At 49.1% G+C, this 22,874-nt stretch overlaps 1 protein-coding gene across 1 annotated transcript in view; it reads right to left on the bottom strand.

Annotated features, from left to right (window-relative positions):
• FBXL7 (F-box and leucine rich repeat protein 7) overlaps window positions 1-22,874 on the bottom strand; it is a 409,300-nt gene that overhangs the window by 385,243 nt on the left and 1,183 nt on the right. The gene's annotated exons all lie outside the window — the stretch shown is intronic.

The following is a 22,874-nucleotide window of genomic DNA, read 5'->3' as shown; positions in this document are numbered from 1 at the left end:
AGTAACTTCTGATCAAGTTTGGGCACACACGTAGTAAAACGTGTGCTTGGCGAGGTCAAGCTCGCGTGTGTATTTCAACACGCGATGGAACTGCAGGCACTCCCTCATGGGATGGAAGAGCCCTTGCCACTGGAAGCTTCCATCTGAAACCCGGAACGGAGAGCCTGACGACAATCATGAGAAACAACCTCAACTGGGCAGAGAGCCTAGGAACAACAGACAAATATAAACACTGGGGAGAGACAGCAGGAGGGGCGGGAGCAGGGGAAAGAGAGAATCGAGGAGGGGAACGGAGAAGAGAGAAGGGGACTAGGGATGCGAGGGGGGGAGGAGAAGGGCAGGAGACATCACGGAAAGTAGAGGAATCGCAAAACCCAATGAGAAAGCAAATCAACGGGCAAAGTCTTGCCTGGCAAGCTCGCAATGTATTCCCTCCCACCCTCGTGTGTGCACCCCCATGGGAGAAGACCTGGGGCACAGAGACCACGGACATGTTTTCCTCCGCGGGATTAATTCGTCACTTGTTGTAACAAATGTGCTGCACCCCAACCTCCATTTTGGAGGGACATCCACAGTGGCAAACAAACTACATTCTAAATACCAACCAACAAGTGCTGACAGGAAGGGACTGTCCAAAAGTGGGAGAAATAGAGCATAACTCGGGCGGGTCATGTGACAACTTCGGGTAGCTAGAGACAAGAATTTCCTGCTTCAAATGCAAATTCCCTAAACCAGGCTTTTCCCCCAATCTCCTAAATCTGGCAGAATTTATTCAAAGCTAAGCCACCAATCTCCTGGATAGATCAGCAGGCTTTGAGCACACAGTGAAGTAAGCGTATGAGGTAAGTAGTACTGAGTTAAAAGCATTGCTCTCTGGTCTCCCGGTGGGGTCACCATAGGTTAGCGAAGATCGGAGCTCCCTAGGGGTGAATGTGGCTGACCTTTCGAGGCAGACGGCCGACGTGTCTTCTCTGAGGTGACTCTGATGTCTACAGGGGCCATCAAATTGATTCTGACACAAAGCAATACTGGGACAACAGAATGGAGCCCTGCCCGTCCTGCACCATGCTCTCCCTTGCTCCTGTGCCTGAGCCCCTCGTTACAGCCACGGTGTCAGTCCATCACACTGACGTCCTTTTTCCTTTTCACTTCCACTTTCCAAAGCGCGGGGTCCTTCTCCGGGAGCTAGTCTCTCTTGACAACAAGTCCCAACTATGTAAGACGAAGTCCTGCCATCCTTGCCTCTGAGGAGCTCTCTGGTCTTCACTTTTTCCAGGACAGATGGATTTGTCCTTTCGTCAGTCCATGGTGATTTCCGTTGGAATGCATCAATTCCTCTTCAGTCTTCCTTATTCCATGTCCAACTTCCACATGCACATAAAGCGATGGAAAATACCAGGGTGTTCTCGATAGATTCAAATCTCCAACCCATCATTTGGCACAGTAAGTGCTGGCACCAGCCAAGGCGGCTCTAACATGAGACCCAGATGAGGCTGCATGAAAGTAGCAGGTCCAGGTTCTAACAATGCTGTTGGGATTCACTGTTTCCTTACTTAGCACCTTCTATCATCTGGCCTCCTCGCCAAATTTCAGTCTCCCAACGACAAGGAAACATTGACTTCATCATCACAGCTCATGGGTGGCTGAGCAGCATGCTGACACATGTGAGATTATGATATTACTGAGCAAATTAATGAATAAAAGAATGAATGACTCAGATTAACAAATGTTCAAATACATATACACATATATCATATATATGTTCATTGTACATATTCAGGACTTGTACATGAATGAAGGGTAATTGTGAAAATGTTCAAATGTTTGATAAACTTTCAAATACATACATCATACACTTGCTTCACTGGGCTCATCTGGAACTTGTACATTATTCAAGACGTAGATGTACGAACAGAACAAGGGAACACTGCAAGGTGTGCACCAGGGCTGTATCCTCTCCCCATACCTGTTCAATCTATATGCTGAGAAAATCGTCAGAGAAGCTGGATTATATGAAGAAGGCTTATTAGACATCAGGATTGGAAGATGGCTTATTAGTAACCTGCATAACCAGCTCTATGCAGATGATACAACCCGACTTGCTGAAAGTGAGGAGGAATTAAAGCACTTGTTGAAGAAAATCAACGACTGTAGCCTTCAGTGTGGATTACAAGTCAATGTAAGGAAGACCAAAGTCCTCACAACTGGACCCGCAGGCGAAGGCTTTTATGTTACTTGGACCCACAATCAGTGCTCATGGAAGCAGCAGCCAAGAGATCGAAAGATGTACTGCATTAGCTACGTTTGATGCACACGACCTCTTCAGAGTATTGAAGCTCAAGGATGTTACTTTGAGGACTGAGGTGCACCTGACCCAAGCCATGGTATTCTCCATTGCATCATGTGCATGTGAAAGTTGGACACTGAATAAAGAAGACTATTTCATTTGGTAACATAACGATGAATTTGGCCTGAGAGGAAAGGATTTAGTAGGGGGTGGGGGAGGTTCAGGCAAGAATATTCCTAGAAATATTACTGCTGTTTTTAGATCTATCGAGTCATTTTTGACTAGAGGGACCCCGTGTACAACAGATTGAAACACTGCTCAGTTCTTATGTTTGAGCTCATGAATACAGCCGCTGTGTCAACCCATCTGGTTCAAGGTCTTCCTCTTTATCAAGTCCCTCTCTATGGGCTAGTCTGTCTTGGCAACGTGTCTATGAGAGATGAGATGAATTCTCTCCATCCTTGCTTCTGGCTGTACTGCTTCCTAGACAGACGTGGTTGTCCTTTTAGCAGTCAGTGGTGTTTTCAATATTCTTCTGCTGCACCACGCTTCGAATGCATCGATTCTTCTTCAGTCTTCCATCTTCAATGTCCAACTTTCACATGCCTGTGAGGTGACTGAAACGACCATGGCCTTGGGGCAGGTGAACCTTGAGGACTAAGGTGTGCCTAACCATAGAAAGAAGGCAGCAGGATGAAAGTCACAGACCTAAAAGGTCCCCCTGAGGAGCAAGGAGGTCCCTGGTTTGTCCCGATCACACAATGAGCACGAAAACGCAGACGGAGAGAAACCCAGGTAGGGGCCTTATCTGCCTACAGAGGTCGTGGGGGCATGAGTCCCAGATAAACTACACTTGAACTTAATTTACAGGCAGTGAGAGTCAAAGAATGATTTCTAAAGGAGTGGCCGGCGTATTATGCTGAAGAAACAGTATATAATTGGGATTCTTGTAGTAGTGATCATAATAAACTAATAATTTATTTTTCAATTACTTCCAAATTTCTCCAAATTGCAATGGCTCTGAGCCTGTAATCGTGTGATGATCTCGGTGGAACATTATTTTAGCATAATAAAATGACTAATAAACTATTTAGAACACTCATGAGACTACGTATTAATTTGCAGTCATTTTTCATTTTGCTTATGACTCAAGCATTGCATGTTTCATCGCTCTAAAGACTCTGCACTTGCCATTGGTCTGCCATGTAAGAAGCAGCGCCAGGTTCTCAATTATCTTAATAGCCAATAACACAAAACGCTCATTTCAGGCAATAATAGCTATGACCATCTGCGTCTTCAGCCTCATGCCTCCTCAAGTATTCTCCTGACACATATGGTGCACTGCAAAGATAACTCATGGTCAAAGATCAGGAAAACACAACCACAGACCAGCAAGAGAACAAACTCATTTTCATGCAAAATCTGCTCCTACTGGCAGCAACATGGTAAGCGTAGAGACTTGCTCATGGCGCCTACCATCTTCACAAAAGCAGACCCTGCCACATCTGTCTGCCACAGAGTGGATGGTGCTTTCTAAACTCTGCCCTTTCCATTCACGGCCATGCCAAGTATTCACCACCCACTGCACCAACAGGGGCCATGTGGATTTTGGGGTTGTTGGGCTCTGTTGAGTTGGTTTTGACTCATCTTTGTCTAACAGGAGGAAACACTGCCCGGTCCTGGGTTGTCTCACACCTGTTCTTGTATTTCAGGCCATTATTGCAGCCGCTGTGTGAATCAACCTCATCGATGATTCTTGGGGAAAAAAACAAAACAATCCTAGCAATTCCATCTCATAGAGATCCCATAGCACAGAATAGGGCTGTTCCATGGGGTTTCTGAGACTCTAAACCTTTACAGGAGCAGACAGCTGTATCTTTCCCCCACGCCGCAGCAGCAGCTGGTGGCGGTGGTGTTAATGGTGGGAGCCGCCGAGTCAGTTCCAACTCACAGGGCCTCTAAGGAACCACGGCCAGGTCCAGCGCCATCCTCACAAACAGAGCAGCTGGTGGGTCTGAAAGGCCCATCTTGTGGTTCGCAGCCCCATGCCTAACCCATTCCACCACCAGGGCCCCTGAAAGAAAACCCAGAGCTGTCTACTTTCAGTTCTGGTGCTGAACAACTGAATGAGGCAGATGCATGGTCTCTGGACCTGTCTGCAGTCAACCCTGAGTCACAGCAGCAGAAACATTCTGAAAAGATCCCCATCACAGCCGCGTAGTAACAGCAGCGGGAACTGAAGGCTTGCTCTCTGTGCCTTCCCCAACTCTCCACAGGTTACTACTGATCAAGTCGCCTTAGTCTGGAGGGCTTCGCTTCCTAATCAAAGGCTCAAAGGAAAGCCCCATGCAGGATACCCCCCTAAGGGCAGCCAGGATTCCCAAGGAGAGGTGAGTAGTGTACTGTCCTTGACCACTGTCCCAATTTACATCTTGTCCCAAATGCCCATTGCTTAAGTGGAGTTCCCCAGGCAATGACCTGGGAGAACAGGTGACACGCTGGGAGGGCCTGGAAGCTCACCACTTAAGAACAGGGTGTTGGGACGGTGGGGGTAGGGGGGGGGGGAGAGCCACGTAAACAGAGAGCGGGGAGGCGCTGGGTTTCAGCGCATTTGCGACGCCTTATGGTTTCTGAGTTGTCAGCAACCATCATGGTTCTGATGCCCGGTCACCTTGGCGTGTGACCTAAACGTATGCCAGAATGGAACACAGCCCTGCCCAGTCATAAGCCACCTTGCAATCAATGGTGTGTTTGAGCCCATTATTGCAGCCAATCAATCATCTCCTGGAGGAGGGCCTCCTCTTCGCCTCTGCTGACATTCCGCATCAACCAAGGTGTTCTTTTTCTTTGGATTTTTTTTAGCAATTGGTCTTTCCTGATGATTGTCCAAGGGAAGTGAGCCCAAGGCTCGCCGCGCTCATTGCGAAGGGGTATTCTATTTGTAAGACATCAACACGGGGCTCAGCCAATCCCAGGGAGCATTCAGTATCAGGATGTACCTTCAGGTTGAGGCAGAGGGGCCAGTCCTTGAACATCTGGGGGTGGGCTGCCGGCCTAGGGTGAGGGACATTTCTTGCAAGGATTTGGGCCATCAGCGGTCAATGCTGTCATCAGAGAGGGGCATGAGCCCTTGTTCCCTAAAGGGCTTCTCAGGCAGTGAACAGGGGATATCGCGACACTGTGAGTCTTCAAAAAGGGAAGGGGGCACAGAGGAGAGCAATGGCTTGGACAGCAAGAGCTGGAAGAAGCAAAGCAATGCTCATGCCGAAAACCCTGCCACCTGTGCGACCTTGGCCACGGGGCCGAACGCCTCGTGTGCCTCCATCTCCCTGAGCCGTGCTCCAGAGCGGAAATTCCAACACTCGGTAGCCATGACCCTGTTTCATATTTCATCGCTGTCCAGTGCCCAGCCTGCTTTTGTTACCGGCTTCAGAGCTCAGCAACACTGTTAAAGAAAAGGAAACAGGGTGGGGGGAGGGGAATTCGGCAGTCTCCCATAGCGTTCGAAGCTGGGGCTCCTTAAGTGTGAAGAGGGCGTCTTCGGCTGCACTCAATTCCTGTCTCCACACTACAGCGGACCCACAACAATCCCAAGATTAAATGAGATTTGCAGGCAGCAGCTCGGGGATTTCGATATTAGAGCGAATTCGATTATTCCGTTAGTTGTATCTTTATTACCCACTCTCCCCTTGCGAGGCAATTTTCCTTACTGGGAGGAGAGCTGCCCCCACGGAAGCATTTAAAAATTATCCTTTCCCTGTTTTTATTAGCTCGCATCAAAGAAATGACTATTTGAGGCGCAGCTGAGGTGGGGGGGGGGGCGGATGGGCCGTTTATTGCTCGGTTGATGTTGTCAGGGCTTCAGGAGGGGAGAGGCATCCAGGAGAGCCCTGGCATCCTGGCTCTCGGTGCACACGGGCACGGGCACGGCGATCAACAAGAGGGCTCTTTCGAGAGCAACAGGAAATTGGAAAAGATGGTGGAAAGCAAGGAAATGAGCAGAATGGCTGCCAGAGAAACTGTCCGGATGAGCAGCTCGGGCACGACCCCAGGCCACTTCTCAGAGTCTGATTTTCACCGCTGTGTGTGCCCAAAACACCTTCTCCAGACCAGACACAACCACGCACCAAAAGCTCCCTGCCATCGGGTGGGTGCTGACTCATAGTGACCCTCTGGCATAGGGTAGAGCAGCCCCGGAAAGTTTCTGAGATGGGAACTGTTCACAGGGGTCGACAGCCCTCCTGTTCTCCTCTGGAGCGTCCGGTGGTTTCGAGCTGCTGAGCTTGCAGACGGCAGCCCACCAGGTTACTGCCACGCCATGTGGGCTCAACATCTGAGATCTCACAAGGGGTAGCATTTACACGAGGACAAAGTTCAGATGGTTTAGGAAACGAAGAGGGATGGAAACAGGAAACACGGATCCCATATTATTAAAGAAACAAATGACACTTGAATTGTAACTGACCTGCCTAAATCCCCGACAGAAGGATTTATGGGGATTTACATGTAAATCTCTTTAACGGGCTGGCAGAGAAGAGACCCCTCTTTTTTAATAAGCAAAAGTTCCTAGAATGGAGTCTCATCAACCTAAGAAGCTTGCATGGGGTTGCCACATCCAGCTGCTAATCTCAAGGTTCGCGGTTTGAACCCACCAGCCGCTCCCCAGGAGAGACAGTTCCTGCTGCTGTAAAGGCTTCCTCCTGGAACCCCAAAGTGGCTGTTCTTCTCTGCCCTAGGTCCCTCTGAGTCCCTGTGGCCTCCATGGCAATGAGTTTCTTTGGGTTTGGGATCTGATTGACATGTCCAGGTGAAAAGCACTGGCTTCCTTTTTTCAGAGCTAAACTATTTTGTATTTTAATAGCCTATGGGCAGGAGTCCTGGGGGCATAGTGGATTATCAGCTAAACTACGAACCATGAGCAACAGTTCGAAACCACAAACAGCTCTGAGGGAAAAAGACGAGGCTTTTATTCCTGTGAAGTGTTACAGTCTCGGGAATCCACTGAGGGCGCTTTAGCCTATCCTCTAGGCTCGCTATGAGTCAGCATCAACTCAATGTCAGTGAGCTTGTCCACTCTTTTTTTTTTTTTTTGGTTCATTCAGTCATTCGTTTGATGGGCAGTGAGGGACAGAGGAGCTACCAGAAATAATTCTAGTCATGCCAGACACAGTGAGATCCTAATAATTGCTCAATTTTATCCGGTCCAATAAGAAAGAGTGAAAAAGCACAACCCCAACGGACTCAGATCAATACAGGAACTTTGCAGAATGTCATTAACCCACGGCCCCATTGTTCCTGAGACAGAGCACAGGAACCCAAGAAACGTGTGATTAAAGGTCAACTTCACGAAACGGTCACTCAAACAACGGCTTACTTCGTGTGCCACTCTCCTCCACACACGTCTACACGGGATGAAACAGACAGTGCTCAGCCTAGGGTTGCAAACGACAAAGGCACAGTGGCTTCGACTCAGTGGGGATCTCTGAAAAACGATGAGCAGGCAATGCGTAAATCAGGGCGGTTCCAAAGTTGGTGTCACATTATCTTCTGCAGAGCCAACTACACAGCCGTCTCCGTCTCCCTGGACTACAGCAGGAGGACAATGCTCTCCCCGGAAGAGATGACACGAACATTGTTTTATATATATATCACACACACACATATATATAACATATGTATAACATATATACACACACACTACTGAGTGAAAATAATCCCAGGCGGAAACATATGCCTAGAAAAATGATCCTTTCTTGTTCCTTTTGCGGACAATTCTAGCATCTAAAGCAGGTTGTGAACATGGTTAATCCGGCGCCTTTCCAACAGGGCCCTGGAGGCACACTGGTTAAGCACTCACCTGCAACATAAACCGTCAGCCATGCAAAGCCACCTTTCTGCAGAAGAGGTGGCTGTCAGCTTTGGTAAAGAACACACGCTGAAAATTATGGAGCAAAAATAACGGCTATGAATTCATCCACATTTATTTAACACAAAATGTACTGTGGGAGCAATAAGGGATCAGGGTTACATTCCTATTTGTTGTTGTTATTTGTGGACATCAAATCAGCCCAAGTCACGTGGAGCCCGTGTGACAGAGCTGCACTGCTCTCTGGGGCACCCCTGACAGGAGGGGCAGGTGTTACTTCCAGAGCCTCACAGAGTTGCTTTCACCCATCAGCCTTTCAGCCAGCAGAACTATAAGGCGATGCCTGTGTGTGTGTATGGTCGTGCCTCCATGTATACGCAGCATGGTGAGCACGTGGAAGGGTGAGCAAAGAGTAAGTACAGAGGAACAAAAACGGGAGAGAAACAAAGATCAAAAGTCAGTGATTTGGGAAAGCAAAGGAGTTTTGGATAGAACGAGCAAGATGAATTTCTGTCACAAATGCTGCCTGAACTCATCCAAAAGGGCTTGTCACCAGACTTAACCACTTCCAAAGAGCCCTGTGAGATGTGATTTGTTTATTCAACAGTAAAAATAGAAAGGCCGGTTACAAATCTGTAGCACAATACATCCACATACGAACTGTTGCTGGCATGTTTTGAAATGGATGTAAATATAGTACATAAATTACAAACTATTAGGGGATATATATATTATATATATTTATATATGCCATCTCCCTGCAGCATGTCCTCCAGCATGTGCTAGCCTTTGCTTCCCAGCAGGTACAAAAGCTAGCCCAGGTGGAGAACTAGCCAAGGCGAAGGACCAGCCCAGGGGAAGGATAAGTCTGGCTAGGTGGCAAACTAACCCAGGTGAAGGGCTAGCCCAGGTAAAGGACTAGACCAAGTGAATGACTTGGGGCAGGTGAAGGGCTAGTGCATGGGGAGAGGGAAGGGGAGAGAGTTAAGAATGAACTGCAGAGTCAGGAGCGCTGTGTGGACAGCCAATTAGTTTGACTTGGCACTTGCTAACCGCTACAGAATATGCATATTCTTTATGTGTTAAAATTTATTATAGTCACTAAATTGCCTGCCAACATGTCAGCAGAATGTTGCCTAATGAGCAGCTAATCTGTCCTCTGGTCAGCCACGTGAAACCGTTTATAAAGTCGTCTCCAAAAATGTGTTTCACTTTTGATCACCTGGTCTATAAACTGTCACTCGTGTTTGAGAACTGCTTCTTGGTCGCTGCCACGCTGACGTGCACAAACAAAACAAAGATTGGAGAAAATGCTACCCCCATGGAAATGCCCAGAAGAAGGTGGTCCTGGGCACAGTGCAGAGGGGCTGAGGGCTCAGCAGGGAGCACAGGCCAAGTGGTTGACCGTTAGCCTCTCCGCGTCCACGTGGACAAGTCTAAGTAAAATTCTCGGTGAGGACAGCTGGGCTGAGAGGTTCCAGTACCTGCCTCTGTGTGGTGGCTTGTGCCATGCTAAGAGGCTGGAATCCATGCCATCTGGATTTCAAGCACAGGCAGGCTCTCCCACCGCAAACAGCATGGTGTCTTACAAGTGAGGCTGCTAACTGCCAAGGGAGCAGCTCAAACCCACCCAGGCACTCCGTGGGAGAAAGAGGGTTCCTGCTGCTCCCATCTAGAACATCACAGGGGCAGTTCTACGCTGTCCTCTAGGGCCGCTCTGAGTCAGAAACGATTTTAGAGGGCTTGGGTCCAGACTGAGGTTGCCTCCAGGAAGAAAAGCAATCTGCTTCTGAACATGAATGACGGAAACCCAGAGGAGAACGACGTCTGACTTGCTTGCTTTTTTCACGTCATCGGAAAGGGTCTGTGGCTGGAGGACATCATGCCTGGGAAGGGGGAAGCCCAGCAGGGGTGAGGGAGACCCTTGGTGAGATGGACAGACCCAGCAGGCACAGCACTGGCCTCAGATGCGCCAGTGATCTTGAGGGCGCCCATGGTCAGCAGCGCTTTATTGCGTTGTACACAGACTCTCAGTTCCACAGCTTACTGCTACAGAAAGTGCTCAGAGCAGCAAGGGGAGCTCAGAAAGTGCTGAGCAGCCATGAGTTAGTATCATTGAAGTGTTGGGAAACAGTGAACTTGGCTGTAGCCAACCAGGAACCCTGGCGGCATAATGGGTACGTGTTGGGCTGCAGCATTCCAGACATTGGCAGTTCAAAATCACCAGCCTCTCCTCGGGAGAGAGACAGGGCTTTCTGCTCTCATCGTTTCTGAAATGCTCAGGGACAGTGCCCCGCTGTCCTGCAGGCTCGCTATGAGTCAGCATGGACTCAGTGGCAGTGAGTTAGTTAGGGTAGTGGCTGTAGCCAAGTCCATCCACCCACCAGTAACCCATGAATAATCATTTATGATACTCTCTGAGTAGAGCTTTTTGTTCACCTTGGTTTGTTTTTTTTTTCTTCCCCAAGAAAAAGCAATTCAGCCCTGCAGTGATCCCGTCATGATGGGACAGGAAAGCTCAACCGATCTCCTAGTCTCCCTTCTCCTCCTCATTCTCAGCCCGTCCTCTTCCAGGATCCTAAGTCACCTCTGGGGCTCCAAGGGGGGAGATTTGGATTTGGCTTTGGCCTTGGACTTCACCCTGAGGCTCTCACAAGTTGCCTGGAGCTCTCAATGGGCCAAAGGGTTCAAGGATACAGAGAAGTGGTTTTTTCCTGACTTCTCCACCTTGCCAACAAAAGGGGGGGTGGTGTGGATTCTTGTAACAAGAAGGCCCATCAGCAAGTATAAGAGACATTCCTGAAATGCTTTTTGCTACAGATTTTTATTCTCCTTCCACTCCTCCATCTGCTTGGAAAAGACGGCAAAGGAATGCACCCCAGAAGAGGGGAGCAAACAAGAAATGTTTTAATAACATTTCTACACATCGCTCACGGCTTCTAGAGTTACAATTATGAGTTCATGCCGCGTTAGCAACTGTTTCTCATTTAGTTACTGGTTGAAGCATTTGATGAGGAATTGATAGAATGAGCATATCGAATGCATGGCCCAATAAAGACTTCATGGCTCCAGAAAGTTCTACGCGCCCTGGACCACAGAATGGGGAAGACGTAGATGATGCTGGGGCATTTCATTACTAAAGGACAATTGGGAGATGAAGACCATTCCTAGCAGAAGGTTAAAAGTGCTACCGAATAGTGTTGCACACTCACTAGCATGCTTTTGAAAGTACCCGTCTTTGGGCTTCAGTTCTCCTTTACTGCTATATGCACCCTTGGGGAGGACCTCCCCCCCCAAAAAAAAAACAACCAAGCACACTGCAAACAAGTTGATGCTGACTCGTAGAGATCCTACAGGACAAGACAGAACTACCCCTGTGAGTTTCTGAGACTGTAACTGTGTACAGGAGTTGACATCCCCATCCTGCTCCCACGTAGCGGCTAGTGGTCTTGAACTGATGACCTTGCCATTAGCAGCCAAATGAGTAGCCAATGTACCACCAGAGCTCCTGTTGGGAAGGGTCCAGGCTGGGAAAATATTGCTGCCCATGGGCTTCCATGAGAAGCCTTTGGTGGTACCAGTGCGTAAGGGCTCGACTACTAGCTTAAAGGGTGGCTGTTCAAACCCACCCATGGAATCCTAGGCTTTGGAAGAGCCACGGCGTTGGAAACCATGGAGCAGTTCTCTACAGCACGCGTGGGTGTGCTCAGCGTCAGAATCCACCCAGAGCCTCTTCCAGAAGTCAGGGGAATCATTTTGCAGAAGAGGCGAAACAAGACAGGAGGGTTCTCAGGAACGCACAGAGCAAGTCTCTAAACAAACGATTCCGACTCTCCCAAAGGGCTTCATCAGGGAGTCCTGGTGGTCCCGTGGGTGAGGCTTGGGCTGCTAACCACAAGGTTAGGGTTCAAACCCACCAGCCACTCCTTGGGAGAGAGAGGAGGCTGTCCGCCTCAGAAACCTCAGAAAAGGGCACTTAAGGGACTCCTCATGGTCATCGGTGTTTTAGGGAAGGTTTGCACCATGGAATCACTGAAGGGGGCCGAGTCACTGTCACGGCTGCCACACTGCCACAGTGTCTCTAGTGTTAGTGACATTTCCCCCAAAGCACCTAACCCTCAGGCTCCACACACTGGAGGCGCGAGGGCCTACCAGGAATCAGCATTGTCATCAACTCCCTCCTGCCTGGCTCTTCAAGTAGGCTTTCTTCCCTCGAGAGACGAACGGCTACGGCAGTAGTAGAAGCCTGAATTCCCAGCACCACTACAAGAACGTTTCCAAAGCTAGGTGGGGGCACAGCTCCTCGGACACTGACTATCAAGCGGGAGCTGCTGCCAGGCTCGCTCACAGCTGGAGCCGCGCTGTGCTGACGAAGCTCATCCTGGCTTCTTGGAGTTGATGTGCTGTCTGCACGAGCTGGTCAATGTGCACCTTCTGCTCCAACATCCCTGGCCAAAGACACCCCTGAGATATTCCACCTAGAAACCGAAAACTTTCCTTGAAGACACAATTCAGCGTGGACAAAACCAAAGATCTTGCTTCTAGTGGAATCGCAAAGCCAACCCAAACCCATTGCCATGGACTTGATGATGATGATGATGATTCATAGCAAATTCTTATTCTTATTCACTCATGGAGTCTCTAGTGGAGTCCCACAGCAACCCCGTGCACCAGAGAACGAAACCCTGCCCAGCCCTGCGCCATCCTCATCGTTGTTCCGATGCCCGAGCCCACTGTTGCAGCCACTGTGCCCATCCATCTCCTTGAGAGCCCGCCTCTTTCACTAGCCCCACCCCCACACCTGCCACATCACTGAGCATGATGTCCTTCCCCCGGGACTGGTCTATAGAGATATGGACTACAGATATAGGCAGTATCAATGAGCACACTGATTATAAGGACATGTAACATATCAGGCCTGGTCGGTAGGCATGATGTAATGTCCTATAGAAAGGAGGGAAAGAAATGAAATCAGCAATATCACCAATCAATGGCTAAATGTACTTAGAAAGACATAAACAGAAAGAGAGAACACAGAGAAGGGAGGGGGATACATTTTAGCAATTAAATGAGATAGATGCGTTGTTGTTGTTAGTGTATGCCTGTGGGTACACTCCAACTCACAGTGACCCCATCGTTCACAATGGAATGGCCCCCAGAGAGTTTCCTCAGCTGTAATCTTTACAAGAACAAAATAGGAGGTCCTTTCTCTCATGAAGTCACTGGTGGGGTGTAACCACCAGCCTTTCTGTCAATAGAGGAAAGAACTTAATTATTGTGTCACCAGGGCCGCTGGTGTTGCTAGGTGCCATCGGGTCAGTTTCAACCCACAGTAACCCTCTGCACCCTGGAACGAAGCACTGCCCGGAGCTGTGCCATCCACACCATTGTTGCTCTGCCCGAGCCCAGTGTTGCAGCCACTGGGTTGATCCATCTCACTGAGGGCCTTCCCCTCTTTCACTGCCCCTCCACTTCCCTGGGCTGCTCTCTCCTGACAACCTGTCCAAACTATGTAAGACGAAGTCTCGCCATCCTTGTCTCTAAGGTGGACTCTGGCCATACTTCTTCCAAGTCAGCGCCTGGTTTCCCATGTTCTTCAGCCACCCCACAATTCAAATACACTGATTCTTCACCAGGCTTCCTCAGTCAATGTCCAAGACTACAGGGCTCCTTGGAGACGAATCAGGGAGTGAAAAGTAGCAGTGTACGTTAGAATGAAAAAATAACTCTAGATCCAACAGGACCCCCTTGCAGATTGCTTGCTAGGGAACTTGGCTCGGTGTCATGTACTTGAACCCCTTACTCAATGCAGAAATCTCCAGTCTGGTGGTCCCTAGCTTCCCATGGTGCAGGGCTGTGTACCTCGCTAGGAACTCTATCTCACCTGGATGCAACGCTAACTACGGAGTTGGGGACGAATGGGCTGGCAGAAGAACCAACAAGTATATCTCACAAACACAGCCATCATGTTCTTGAGACGTGAGGATATTATCAGAGGGCTAGCAGAAAAGAAGAAGGCTCTCGGTGAGACGGATTGACACGGTGACAACAACGTGCTCCAAAATGACATCAGTGGTGCAGGACTGAGCCGCGGTCCTTTCTGTTGTGTGCAGGGTCACTATAAGTCCGAACCAAAAAACGTGAGATGGAGCCTTGCCATCCTTGCTGCTAAGAAACATCCTGGCTGTACTTCTTTAAAGACAAACTTAACTTGTTTGTTCTATTGGCAGTCCCTGGTGCTTTCAATGTACTTCACTAGCACCGGGCTGGGATGGCGTGGGGGGTGGGGGTGGGGGAGCCCTTCCACAGATGGATTGACAAACACAGTGGCTGCATATATCACGACAACGGTGAGGTTGGCGCAGGGCGGGGCAGGGATTCATTCTGTTGCATGAAGGGTCCAAATGAGTTGGAACCAACTCAAGGGCACCTAACAAAAAAAACATGAGCCCAAATTGATCTGATGGAGCCCAAAGGAACCAGAAGCACAGGAAAGCAGGTGTCCAGAAGATGGAGGTGGAGAGGAAGATTGAACAAACCATCAACTGATGAGAGAATGAACCCATCAGTCATGGGAGTAGCAAAGCGCCAGGAAAGACCAGGGGCTAACAAGAAAGGCTGCACATGACAACACCAAAGGATCAGGCTAGGACAGGTGTGAGGATAGTTCGGGACCGGGCAGTGTTTCCTTCTGTGGTGCACAGTGCCCCAATGGGTCAGCACCCACTGGACAGCGTCTGACGACAATAGAAGTAGAGGGTGCCCCGAAACAAAGACAACCTTCAGTGAGATGAATGACACCAGCTGTAGCAACAGAATCAAACACACTGACGGTCCTAGAGACAGCTCACTATCCCATTCTGAGGTCACCATAAGTCCAGCCAACTCAACGACAGCAACTACGAGGCTCATCAGAAAGGTCTTCCTCAGACAGAGTCAAGGCTGTAGCCGTTATGGGAGTAGAAAGCCCAGTCTTTCTCCAGCGGAGCTGCACATGGTCTCAAACTGCCAGCCATGTGGATCGCAGCCCAACATATAACCACTATGCCACCAGGGCCCCTCATGTCTCCTGGTTACATACATACTTATAGTGGTCAGCAATCTGAAATTTGGTTTCCATCAAAATCCTTGCCTATGACCGAAACATTCAATTTCTCACCAGCATCTATTCCTCCCTTCATTCAGAAAATCCATTCACATTGAACGTTAATACACAGGCAGTCATATTGTTTCAATAGAATCCTGAAACCTCCAAACCAAGCTCACTGCCATTAAATTGATTCAAACCCTACAGGACAGAGTAGATCTAGCCCTGTGGGTTTCTGAGATTATAATTCTTCATACAAGGGAAAGGAGAGGCTGGTGGATTCGAACGCATAACTGACTGCACTACCAGGGCATCTGTATAATCCTCAAACCATTATAAATTGTAAGCGATCTAGTAGGGCCCGCCAGTCACACTGGCAGTGAGAGCTGTCTAAGGAGCAGATAGGGGCCAAGGGAAAGGTTAGCATTCAATACTCATAAACAACCTGAAATTCGTTCCGTTTCAAAAGGCAGGGGGAGTGGAGACCAGGTTTCCTCCAGTTGATGCCCAAGTGGGCAGAAAATGTACCTCTATTCTCCCTCTAGTTTTAAACATGAAAAATGATTCCCCAGATCTCTGGAAACATCTTCTGGTGGTCAGACCAAAGATGGAATTGTTAGCTACACCAATGCTTTTCCATGAACTGAACCGCAGAAGAAGTTCTGTTTACCTTCTGATTTTCATCAGAACGGAATTATTTTCTGGAGGCAATTGATGGGGATCTACTTCTGTCTCAGAATTATGGTGACATTGCAGAGACCTTCAAGCCAATGTTCATAAAGCTGTTAAGTCAAGCAACCCCTGGCAGTCATGGTAGCCATGGACATGGGGGGCTATGTTTGGAGAACAAGGTCAAGACCTCCCCTACCCCCACCCCCTAAAGCAGCTTCATAACTGGTCTGATGTTATAGAAGGGGGTGAAACACATTAGCCAGGACTCTTGGGGGGTGGGGAGGGGTAGTTATCTGTGGAGATATCTATAGAGAGAGATAGATAGATAGATAGATAGATAGATAGATAGATAGATAGATAGATAGATGATAGATGGATGATAGATAGAATGATAAATAGATAGATAGCATGTACTTAGGATGTGTTATCAGGAGCGACCAGACTCTGGGAAAGAACTGAAGCGTACCTCAGAATGCTCCTTAGAAACTAGGCTAGAGACAGTCACATACAGGTCACATACTGGATATGTTATCAGGAGAGACCAGACCCTGGGAAGGACACCAGGCTTGTTAGAGGGAAAGGTCAGTAAAAAGGGGAAGACCCTAGACCAGACAGATGCACCCAGAGCCTACAACAATGTGCTCATACATCACAATGGTGAGGCTGGCTGGCGCAGGTTGTGCTGTCAGAACGGATCTGACTGCACCAAAATCCGCCCCCGACCCCCCCACACACACACTCACACACACGCGCGCACACTCAAACCATACAAAAGGAATGAAACCACGGCCATCCTGTTAAATCCCACTCATGACCACGCTACATGGGCCTTCAAGACTGTAAATGTCTGTGGGAGCCTCATCTTTCTCCTGTGGCCCGTGGCTTCGAACTGTGGCCCTTGAAATTAGCAGCCCAGTGCCTAACCACAGTGCCACCAGGGCTTCCCATATATGGCCCGTGGCCAGGATGACTCTGCTCCTCCAATCTAGAGGACCATCGCTAGAAGCCTCAGGATGTCCTACTCACAGAAGGGGATGACCCCTGTCCTGGAGCACAGTGACCAGCAGCATGTGGCCTGGCACCTCAAGCCTCAAGTCTGCCCCTCCTCTGGGCCTCAGCCCCAGTGTCACCTTTTCAAGCAGGACCTTGGTGACCACTCTAAGGAACACGACACCAGATTTCTCCCACCCCACCAGCTGCCCTGGTCTGTGAGTTTCTTCTTGGAGACCTTAAAAGGATCGCCACACTGATTCCCACCGATAGGGCAGCCCAGGTGTCTCAGAGAAAACCCTGCTCGGGGGGATTCTAATGGCTGGTTTTTCGGGAGAGCCGTACAAGATGGCGACAAGTCTGTGGGGAAAAGTGAAACAAAAGACCATGAAATTTTTCCACAAACTTTTTGAAGCCCTCTCGTGTTTCTTAATGCAAACAGCGTGCATGCGATGCAACTTCCCACAAACCATGCAACCCCCAAATGCGCTAGTTTCCTGAGCCACCGGGAGCATTATATGTGTGGGAACCCAGTGTACAGGGGCGTGTTATATGGAGAAAAATATGGCAGATCGGCCAGGCCTTTCTTCTGTGGTACCACAGGAAGGACTCCTCGCTGTCTGGTTACCAGGGGAGCCCAATAACCCTTTGCATCACCCAAAACTAAACTCACTTCCCACGGGGCGATTGGGACACAGAGGTGCCCTATAAGACAGGGGAGAGCTGCCTCTCAGTTCCTGAGACCGTGACTCCTTACGGAAGTAGAAAGTCTCATCTTTCTCTGGTGCAGCAGCTAGTGGTTTCGAACTGCTGATCTTTCTGTTAGCAGCCCAACGCAGAACACATTACACCACCAGGGCTCTTTATGGCATCACCCAGCCTCTTCAAATGTCAGGTCCCATAAAATCACAACCAAGCTCACTGCTGTTAAGTCAATGCCAACTCACAGCGACCCTACAGGACAGTAGGACTGCCCCTGCGTGTTTCTGAGACTGTTTCTGAGAGAAGAAAGCTGGCCTTGTGGATTGCGGTCCAACGCATGAGCACTATGCCACGTGGTTCCTTCGGTGTAACGCAGGGCATACACGGTCATTTGGTGTGTGTGTGTGTCTGTGGCGTACTTGGGTTGATTTTATTCTTTCGTTTACCTCCCAACACAAACGAATATAAACTTGACAACAGTCTGTGTATTGCTGTAAGCCAACACTGCAGAACGGTCCCTGCACAGTCTGACTTAAGAACACACCAGTGAGTCCTTTGTGCAATGAATGAACGAGAGACAGGAAGGGAGGGAGGGACGGGGAGAAGGAGGAAAGAAAGGAAGGGAGGAAGGAAGGAAGACTCAAGGCTGACAGCCTTGCACTTTGAGTCACCAGTCTTCCTGAAGCAGCTCTCTGGCCCTGCAGAAATTAAATTGTTACAAAGCAAGGAAGTTACTCTGGGGACTAAGGTGCCCCTGACCCAAGTCAGGGTATTTTCAATAGCCTCATATGCACAGGAAAATTGGACACTGAATGAGGAAAGCCAAAGAAGAATCAGTACATTTGAGTTGTGGTGCTGGAGAAGAACATTGAAAGTATCAAGGACTGCCAAAAGGACAACCAAGTCTGTCTTGGAAGGAGTAAGGCCACACTGTTCCTTAGAGGCAAGGATGGTAAGACTTCACCTTACGTTCTTGGACATGTTGTCAGGAGAGAGCAGTCCCTGGAGAGGGACTTCACGCTTGATAACAGAGAGGGGCAGTGGAAATGATGAAGGCCCTCAACAAGATGGACTGACACGGTGGCTGTAACAACAGGCTCAAGCACAGGAACAATTGTGCGGATGGCGCGGGACCTGGCAGTGTTTCGTCCTGTTGTGCATAGGGTCGGTATGGTCGGAACCAGCTCAATGGCACCTCACATCAGAAGAACAACAACGGTCACCAGGTCCCAGCAGCAGCAGAATGGAAAGGGTGGGAGGGCCTGCCTCACGGGACAGTTGTGCAGAGCAAGTGAGCTTATGCCACGGGCTGCGAATCACCCTGTCGGTGGAAGCTGGCTACCATCCTTACGCATATGTCAAGATCGATGTCCCGAAGTGGTAATGGATTTGTAACGATCAACACTCTCAGGTGAAGAACTGTCAGAACATCTGACAGTACAGACCAGCGATGTGAAAGGGGGCCCCTAGGTCACGGGGACAGCAGCAGCTCCTAACTCCGGGTCAAGCCCCAAAGCTTCTGGCCTCCGCAGTTGCAATTAAGCAAGGCACCAGAGCTCCCAAGTAAGGTGACAGGCATACGAAGGGCGACGGTCCCAGCACCTGCAGAAGCGGAAGCAGGCTAACAATGAAACCACTCAGGACGCAAGTGAGGAGGAGGCTCGGAAACCGTAAAAGGCTGAGAAAGTAGCTCCTCTCTTCCTACTAGAGCGGGAGATTTGTTTATTTGGCTTAACCGGAGTCCAGGCTAATGGCTCGAATGACTTCAAAAGGCTCCAACTCATTCTGCAGATTTCTACGCAGGCTGTAACTTACACTCGGGGTGGCAGTGTGAGGGGGACGGGGTGGAGGACGGTGGGGAGGAGTGTAAAGAGAAGAAACAGCTCTTCATAAAAGAGTTTACCAGAACAGACGAATCATTTAGACATTTACTCGGGTTTCCAGAAAGCCAGGCTCGAGAGTGGTAACGCTTTTCCTGGAGCAAAACGCAAGCCTGTCAGAGAACAGGAGCTGGCTAGGCTGCCGACTGCACCAGGGAACTGAGTTATCACTGAGGATTTGGAAGGCCTTGGACACGCCCATCGTCCAGATTACCCTCTCCTGGAACCACACATAAAAACTGTTTGTGTTGAGTCAATCCCGCTTGAGGACTGATTGAGTTAGGAGAGGTAGGAAGGCATGAAGGAGAGAGAAACAAGCCAAAAAGAAGAGTCCTGACCACTGCATGGCGTGAAAACTCTTAATGTCTCTACGTCATGTCTTCCCAAGGCTAATCCTGCGTCAGTGGCCCGTTGAGGCAAAAGGAACCAAATGACATCACGCTCAAGAAACTGATAATGACGGAGGGCATGCTGGCGTAACTTGCTGAAACCTACAGACGCGCCTGGGAGTTCCGGAGACTTGGGCCGCGTGTCCTTGGCTACCTCAGAGCTGGCTTCCACTTTCCCAATTCCTAGCTGGAGGCTGTTTCCCCTGGACCGCAACTTCCCAACTTGAGCCAGCAGGGGAAGTCACCTGGAGGGAGTTCTCTGGAGAATGCCCATTCACTGTCATGCAGTCCATGCAGACTCAGCGACCCTCCAATAAAGCTTTATGGGAGCAAACAGCCTCCTTATCCTCCTTTGGAGCTGCTCGTGAGTTTGAACCACTGACCTTGAAGTTAGCAGCCCAACGCCTACTAGACAGTGTAACTAGACAGGGCTCTTTCAGGAGGACAGGATTCTGTATTTCTAACAAGCTCCCAGGTGCTGTTGCTGCTGCTGGTCCTTAAACCATCCTTAGTTGGAAGATGCTAACCATTGTACCTGCCAGGTAAGCTATATCTTCCCTGGTTAGTGAATAAGGTTTTTCCCAGGAGCAGGCAAAAGGAAGACCTCAGATGAAAAACTGAGGGATGTTCTAATAACTACACAACGTGTGTGTAGTGTGTTAAGGGGCACCGTGATGGTGTCAGTTGCCTTTAGCAAACCATATATACTTAAGTCAGAGATTGGTACACTCTAGACGGACACACATGTTTTCTAGCTGAGCAGTCTGGCTGCAGTCTAGGACAAGAAATCCTTTCCCTCTCATGTCTGAGGTAGAAAAGAAAAGAAAAAATCAAGCAGCTGCTATGGTGTCGATTGCAACTCAGGCAACCTTGCATGAACCCAGCAGAACTGCTCCGTGGGGAGGCTAGACCTTTGAGGGCTAGACCTTTCCCGGTAAAAGCAAACCAAGCTCTCTGCCATGGAGGTGATCTGACACACAGTGACCATAGAGGACAGAGCAGAACTGCCCCTGCAGGATTCAGCAACTGGAAAACAGTAAGGGAATAGAAAGCCTTATCTCTCTTCCATGGAGCAACTGGTGGTTTAGAACTACTGACCTTTCAGTTAGCTACCCAGCATATAAGCATATAAGCCACTGTGCCCCTCCAGGCCTCGGAGGAGGAGCTTCTCAAAACTTCTCAGAGACCCTACAGAATAGGGTGGACCTGGCCCCTTGGAGCTGCCAAGACTGTAACTCTTTTCAGGAGTAGAAAGCCTCACCTTTCTCCTGCAGAGTGGCTAGAGGATTTGAACCGCTGACCTGGTGGTTAGCAGCCCAATGAGTAACCACTTTGCAACCAGGTTCCTGTTTCCAATTGGTAGCGATCCTATATATAGTTTCCAAGAAGAGTTTTCACAGGAGCAGACAGCTACATCTTTCTACTACAAAGTATCTGATGGTTTATATGCAAAGCTGAAGTGGGGGGGGGGGGTGGAGAGAAATTTTTTAAAATTAAAAAAATTTGTTTTAATTAAATTTTTTTTAGAAAGAGTCCTGGTGGTACCGTGGGTTAAGCATTGGGCTACTAACCGCCACCAGGTGGGCAGTTCAAACCCACCAGCGACTCTAAGGGAGACAGATGCAAGCTGTCTGCTCCCATAAAGATTTACAGTCTCAGAAATCCTAGGTTGGTTGAGTCTGAGTCACACCAATGACAGTTTACTTAATCCCTGTGTAAGGGAGAGGAATCCTGATGCTCGTGAAGGGAGCTGATGAAAATTAAAAATGCAAACATACAACCAACTCTCCGAGGTTCCCATTGGTCTCCTCGAATCAGCTGAGCACAAAAGGTTTTTCCTCGGGAAAGTCCGTAGTGTATCTAAATCTGATCCCAGTAAAATTTCACTCGGGCTGAAGTGAAAATGCAGAGGTAGCAGTTACGGATAACAGCTGGAGACCATTAGTTTCCCTGTCTCCCCTTCTCTCTCCCAGGGGTTGAGAATTCTGCTGTTCAGACAGGAAGTCGTCATACACCACACACTGCACTGCGCGGGCCTGGAAGGCCGGGCTAGGGGAACACAAACGCAGAGCATTAGGAGAGGCGTGCAGGGGTTTTGTGCAAGGGTGCCCAGTCGGTGACACTGTGTCCCTAGGGCTGTCCTGTCTTCTGACAGCCTACCTTGCTCACACCTCATCTCGATAAGTACATACACCAGTCATCACAGGTACTTGATTGGTTCTTATTCCTCCACATTTTCAAAGGACAAACTTTAAAAAGTTTAGGGGGGGGGGGCGTGGCGAAGAGTCTTCCCCTCCTCCCAAATTCTTTTAGGACATCCTTTCAGGTGGGTTATCGGAGGGAAAAAATTTTTTTGGATTTTTTATTTATTTATTTTAAGGAATTTGTAGAAAGAAGAAATATAAGCCTTCTAGGACAATTGTCTCAGGGGCCCACCCCTGGTAAGCAGCGAGGGTACAACTTATTTTTAAAAAGCTATATAAACGTGGGATTCCAAGCACGATTTAAACAAAGGTTCTAGTCCACAGGCAATTCAGGGGCGGTTTCAGTGGTCATTCCCAGAACACAAGCAGACAGGGGCTCAGGGCAACACCCACATTCTGAGGCCACCACTCCAAGCGCAGAGGCAGAGAGACTCTTGGGACCTCCAGATGCCAGACTCCTAAGCTGTCTTACCAGCTCAGGAATTTGGAGCCCCTGTCTGGCAAGGACCTTAACAATGAACCTACTTCTTCCAAGTCCCTGCCATGGGGTCTACAGGGGACGCAGCTCCTGGGGTGAGCTGTTGGAAATGCCTTTGCCAGAAGCACATCAAGGGCATGCTGTTAATCAATTGGGTTGGAACACTATGGTTTTATGCAAACAGGAGGGAGGTGGTGAGGATGAAGCCAGCCCACCCATCCATCATCCTTCTTGGAGTGGGTGGAGTTTAAAGTTTCCCCCAACTTCCAAGTTCCCATTTGACAGGCAATATGTCTGCAATTCCCAGCCCCATGGAACA

Source organism: Tenrec ecaudatus, chromosome 2 (assembly GCF_050624435.1).
Source record: "Tenrec ecaudatus isolate mTenEca1 chromosome 2, mTenEca1.hap1, whole genome shotgun sequence".
Lineage (NCBI taxonomy): Eukaryota > Metazoa > Chordata > Mammalia > Afrosoricida > Tenrecidae > Tenrec > Tenrec ecaudatus.
Note: the sequence above shows the minus strand (reverse complement) of the source record. Positions and strands in the feature narration are given on the sequence as shown.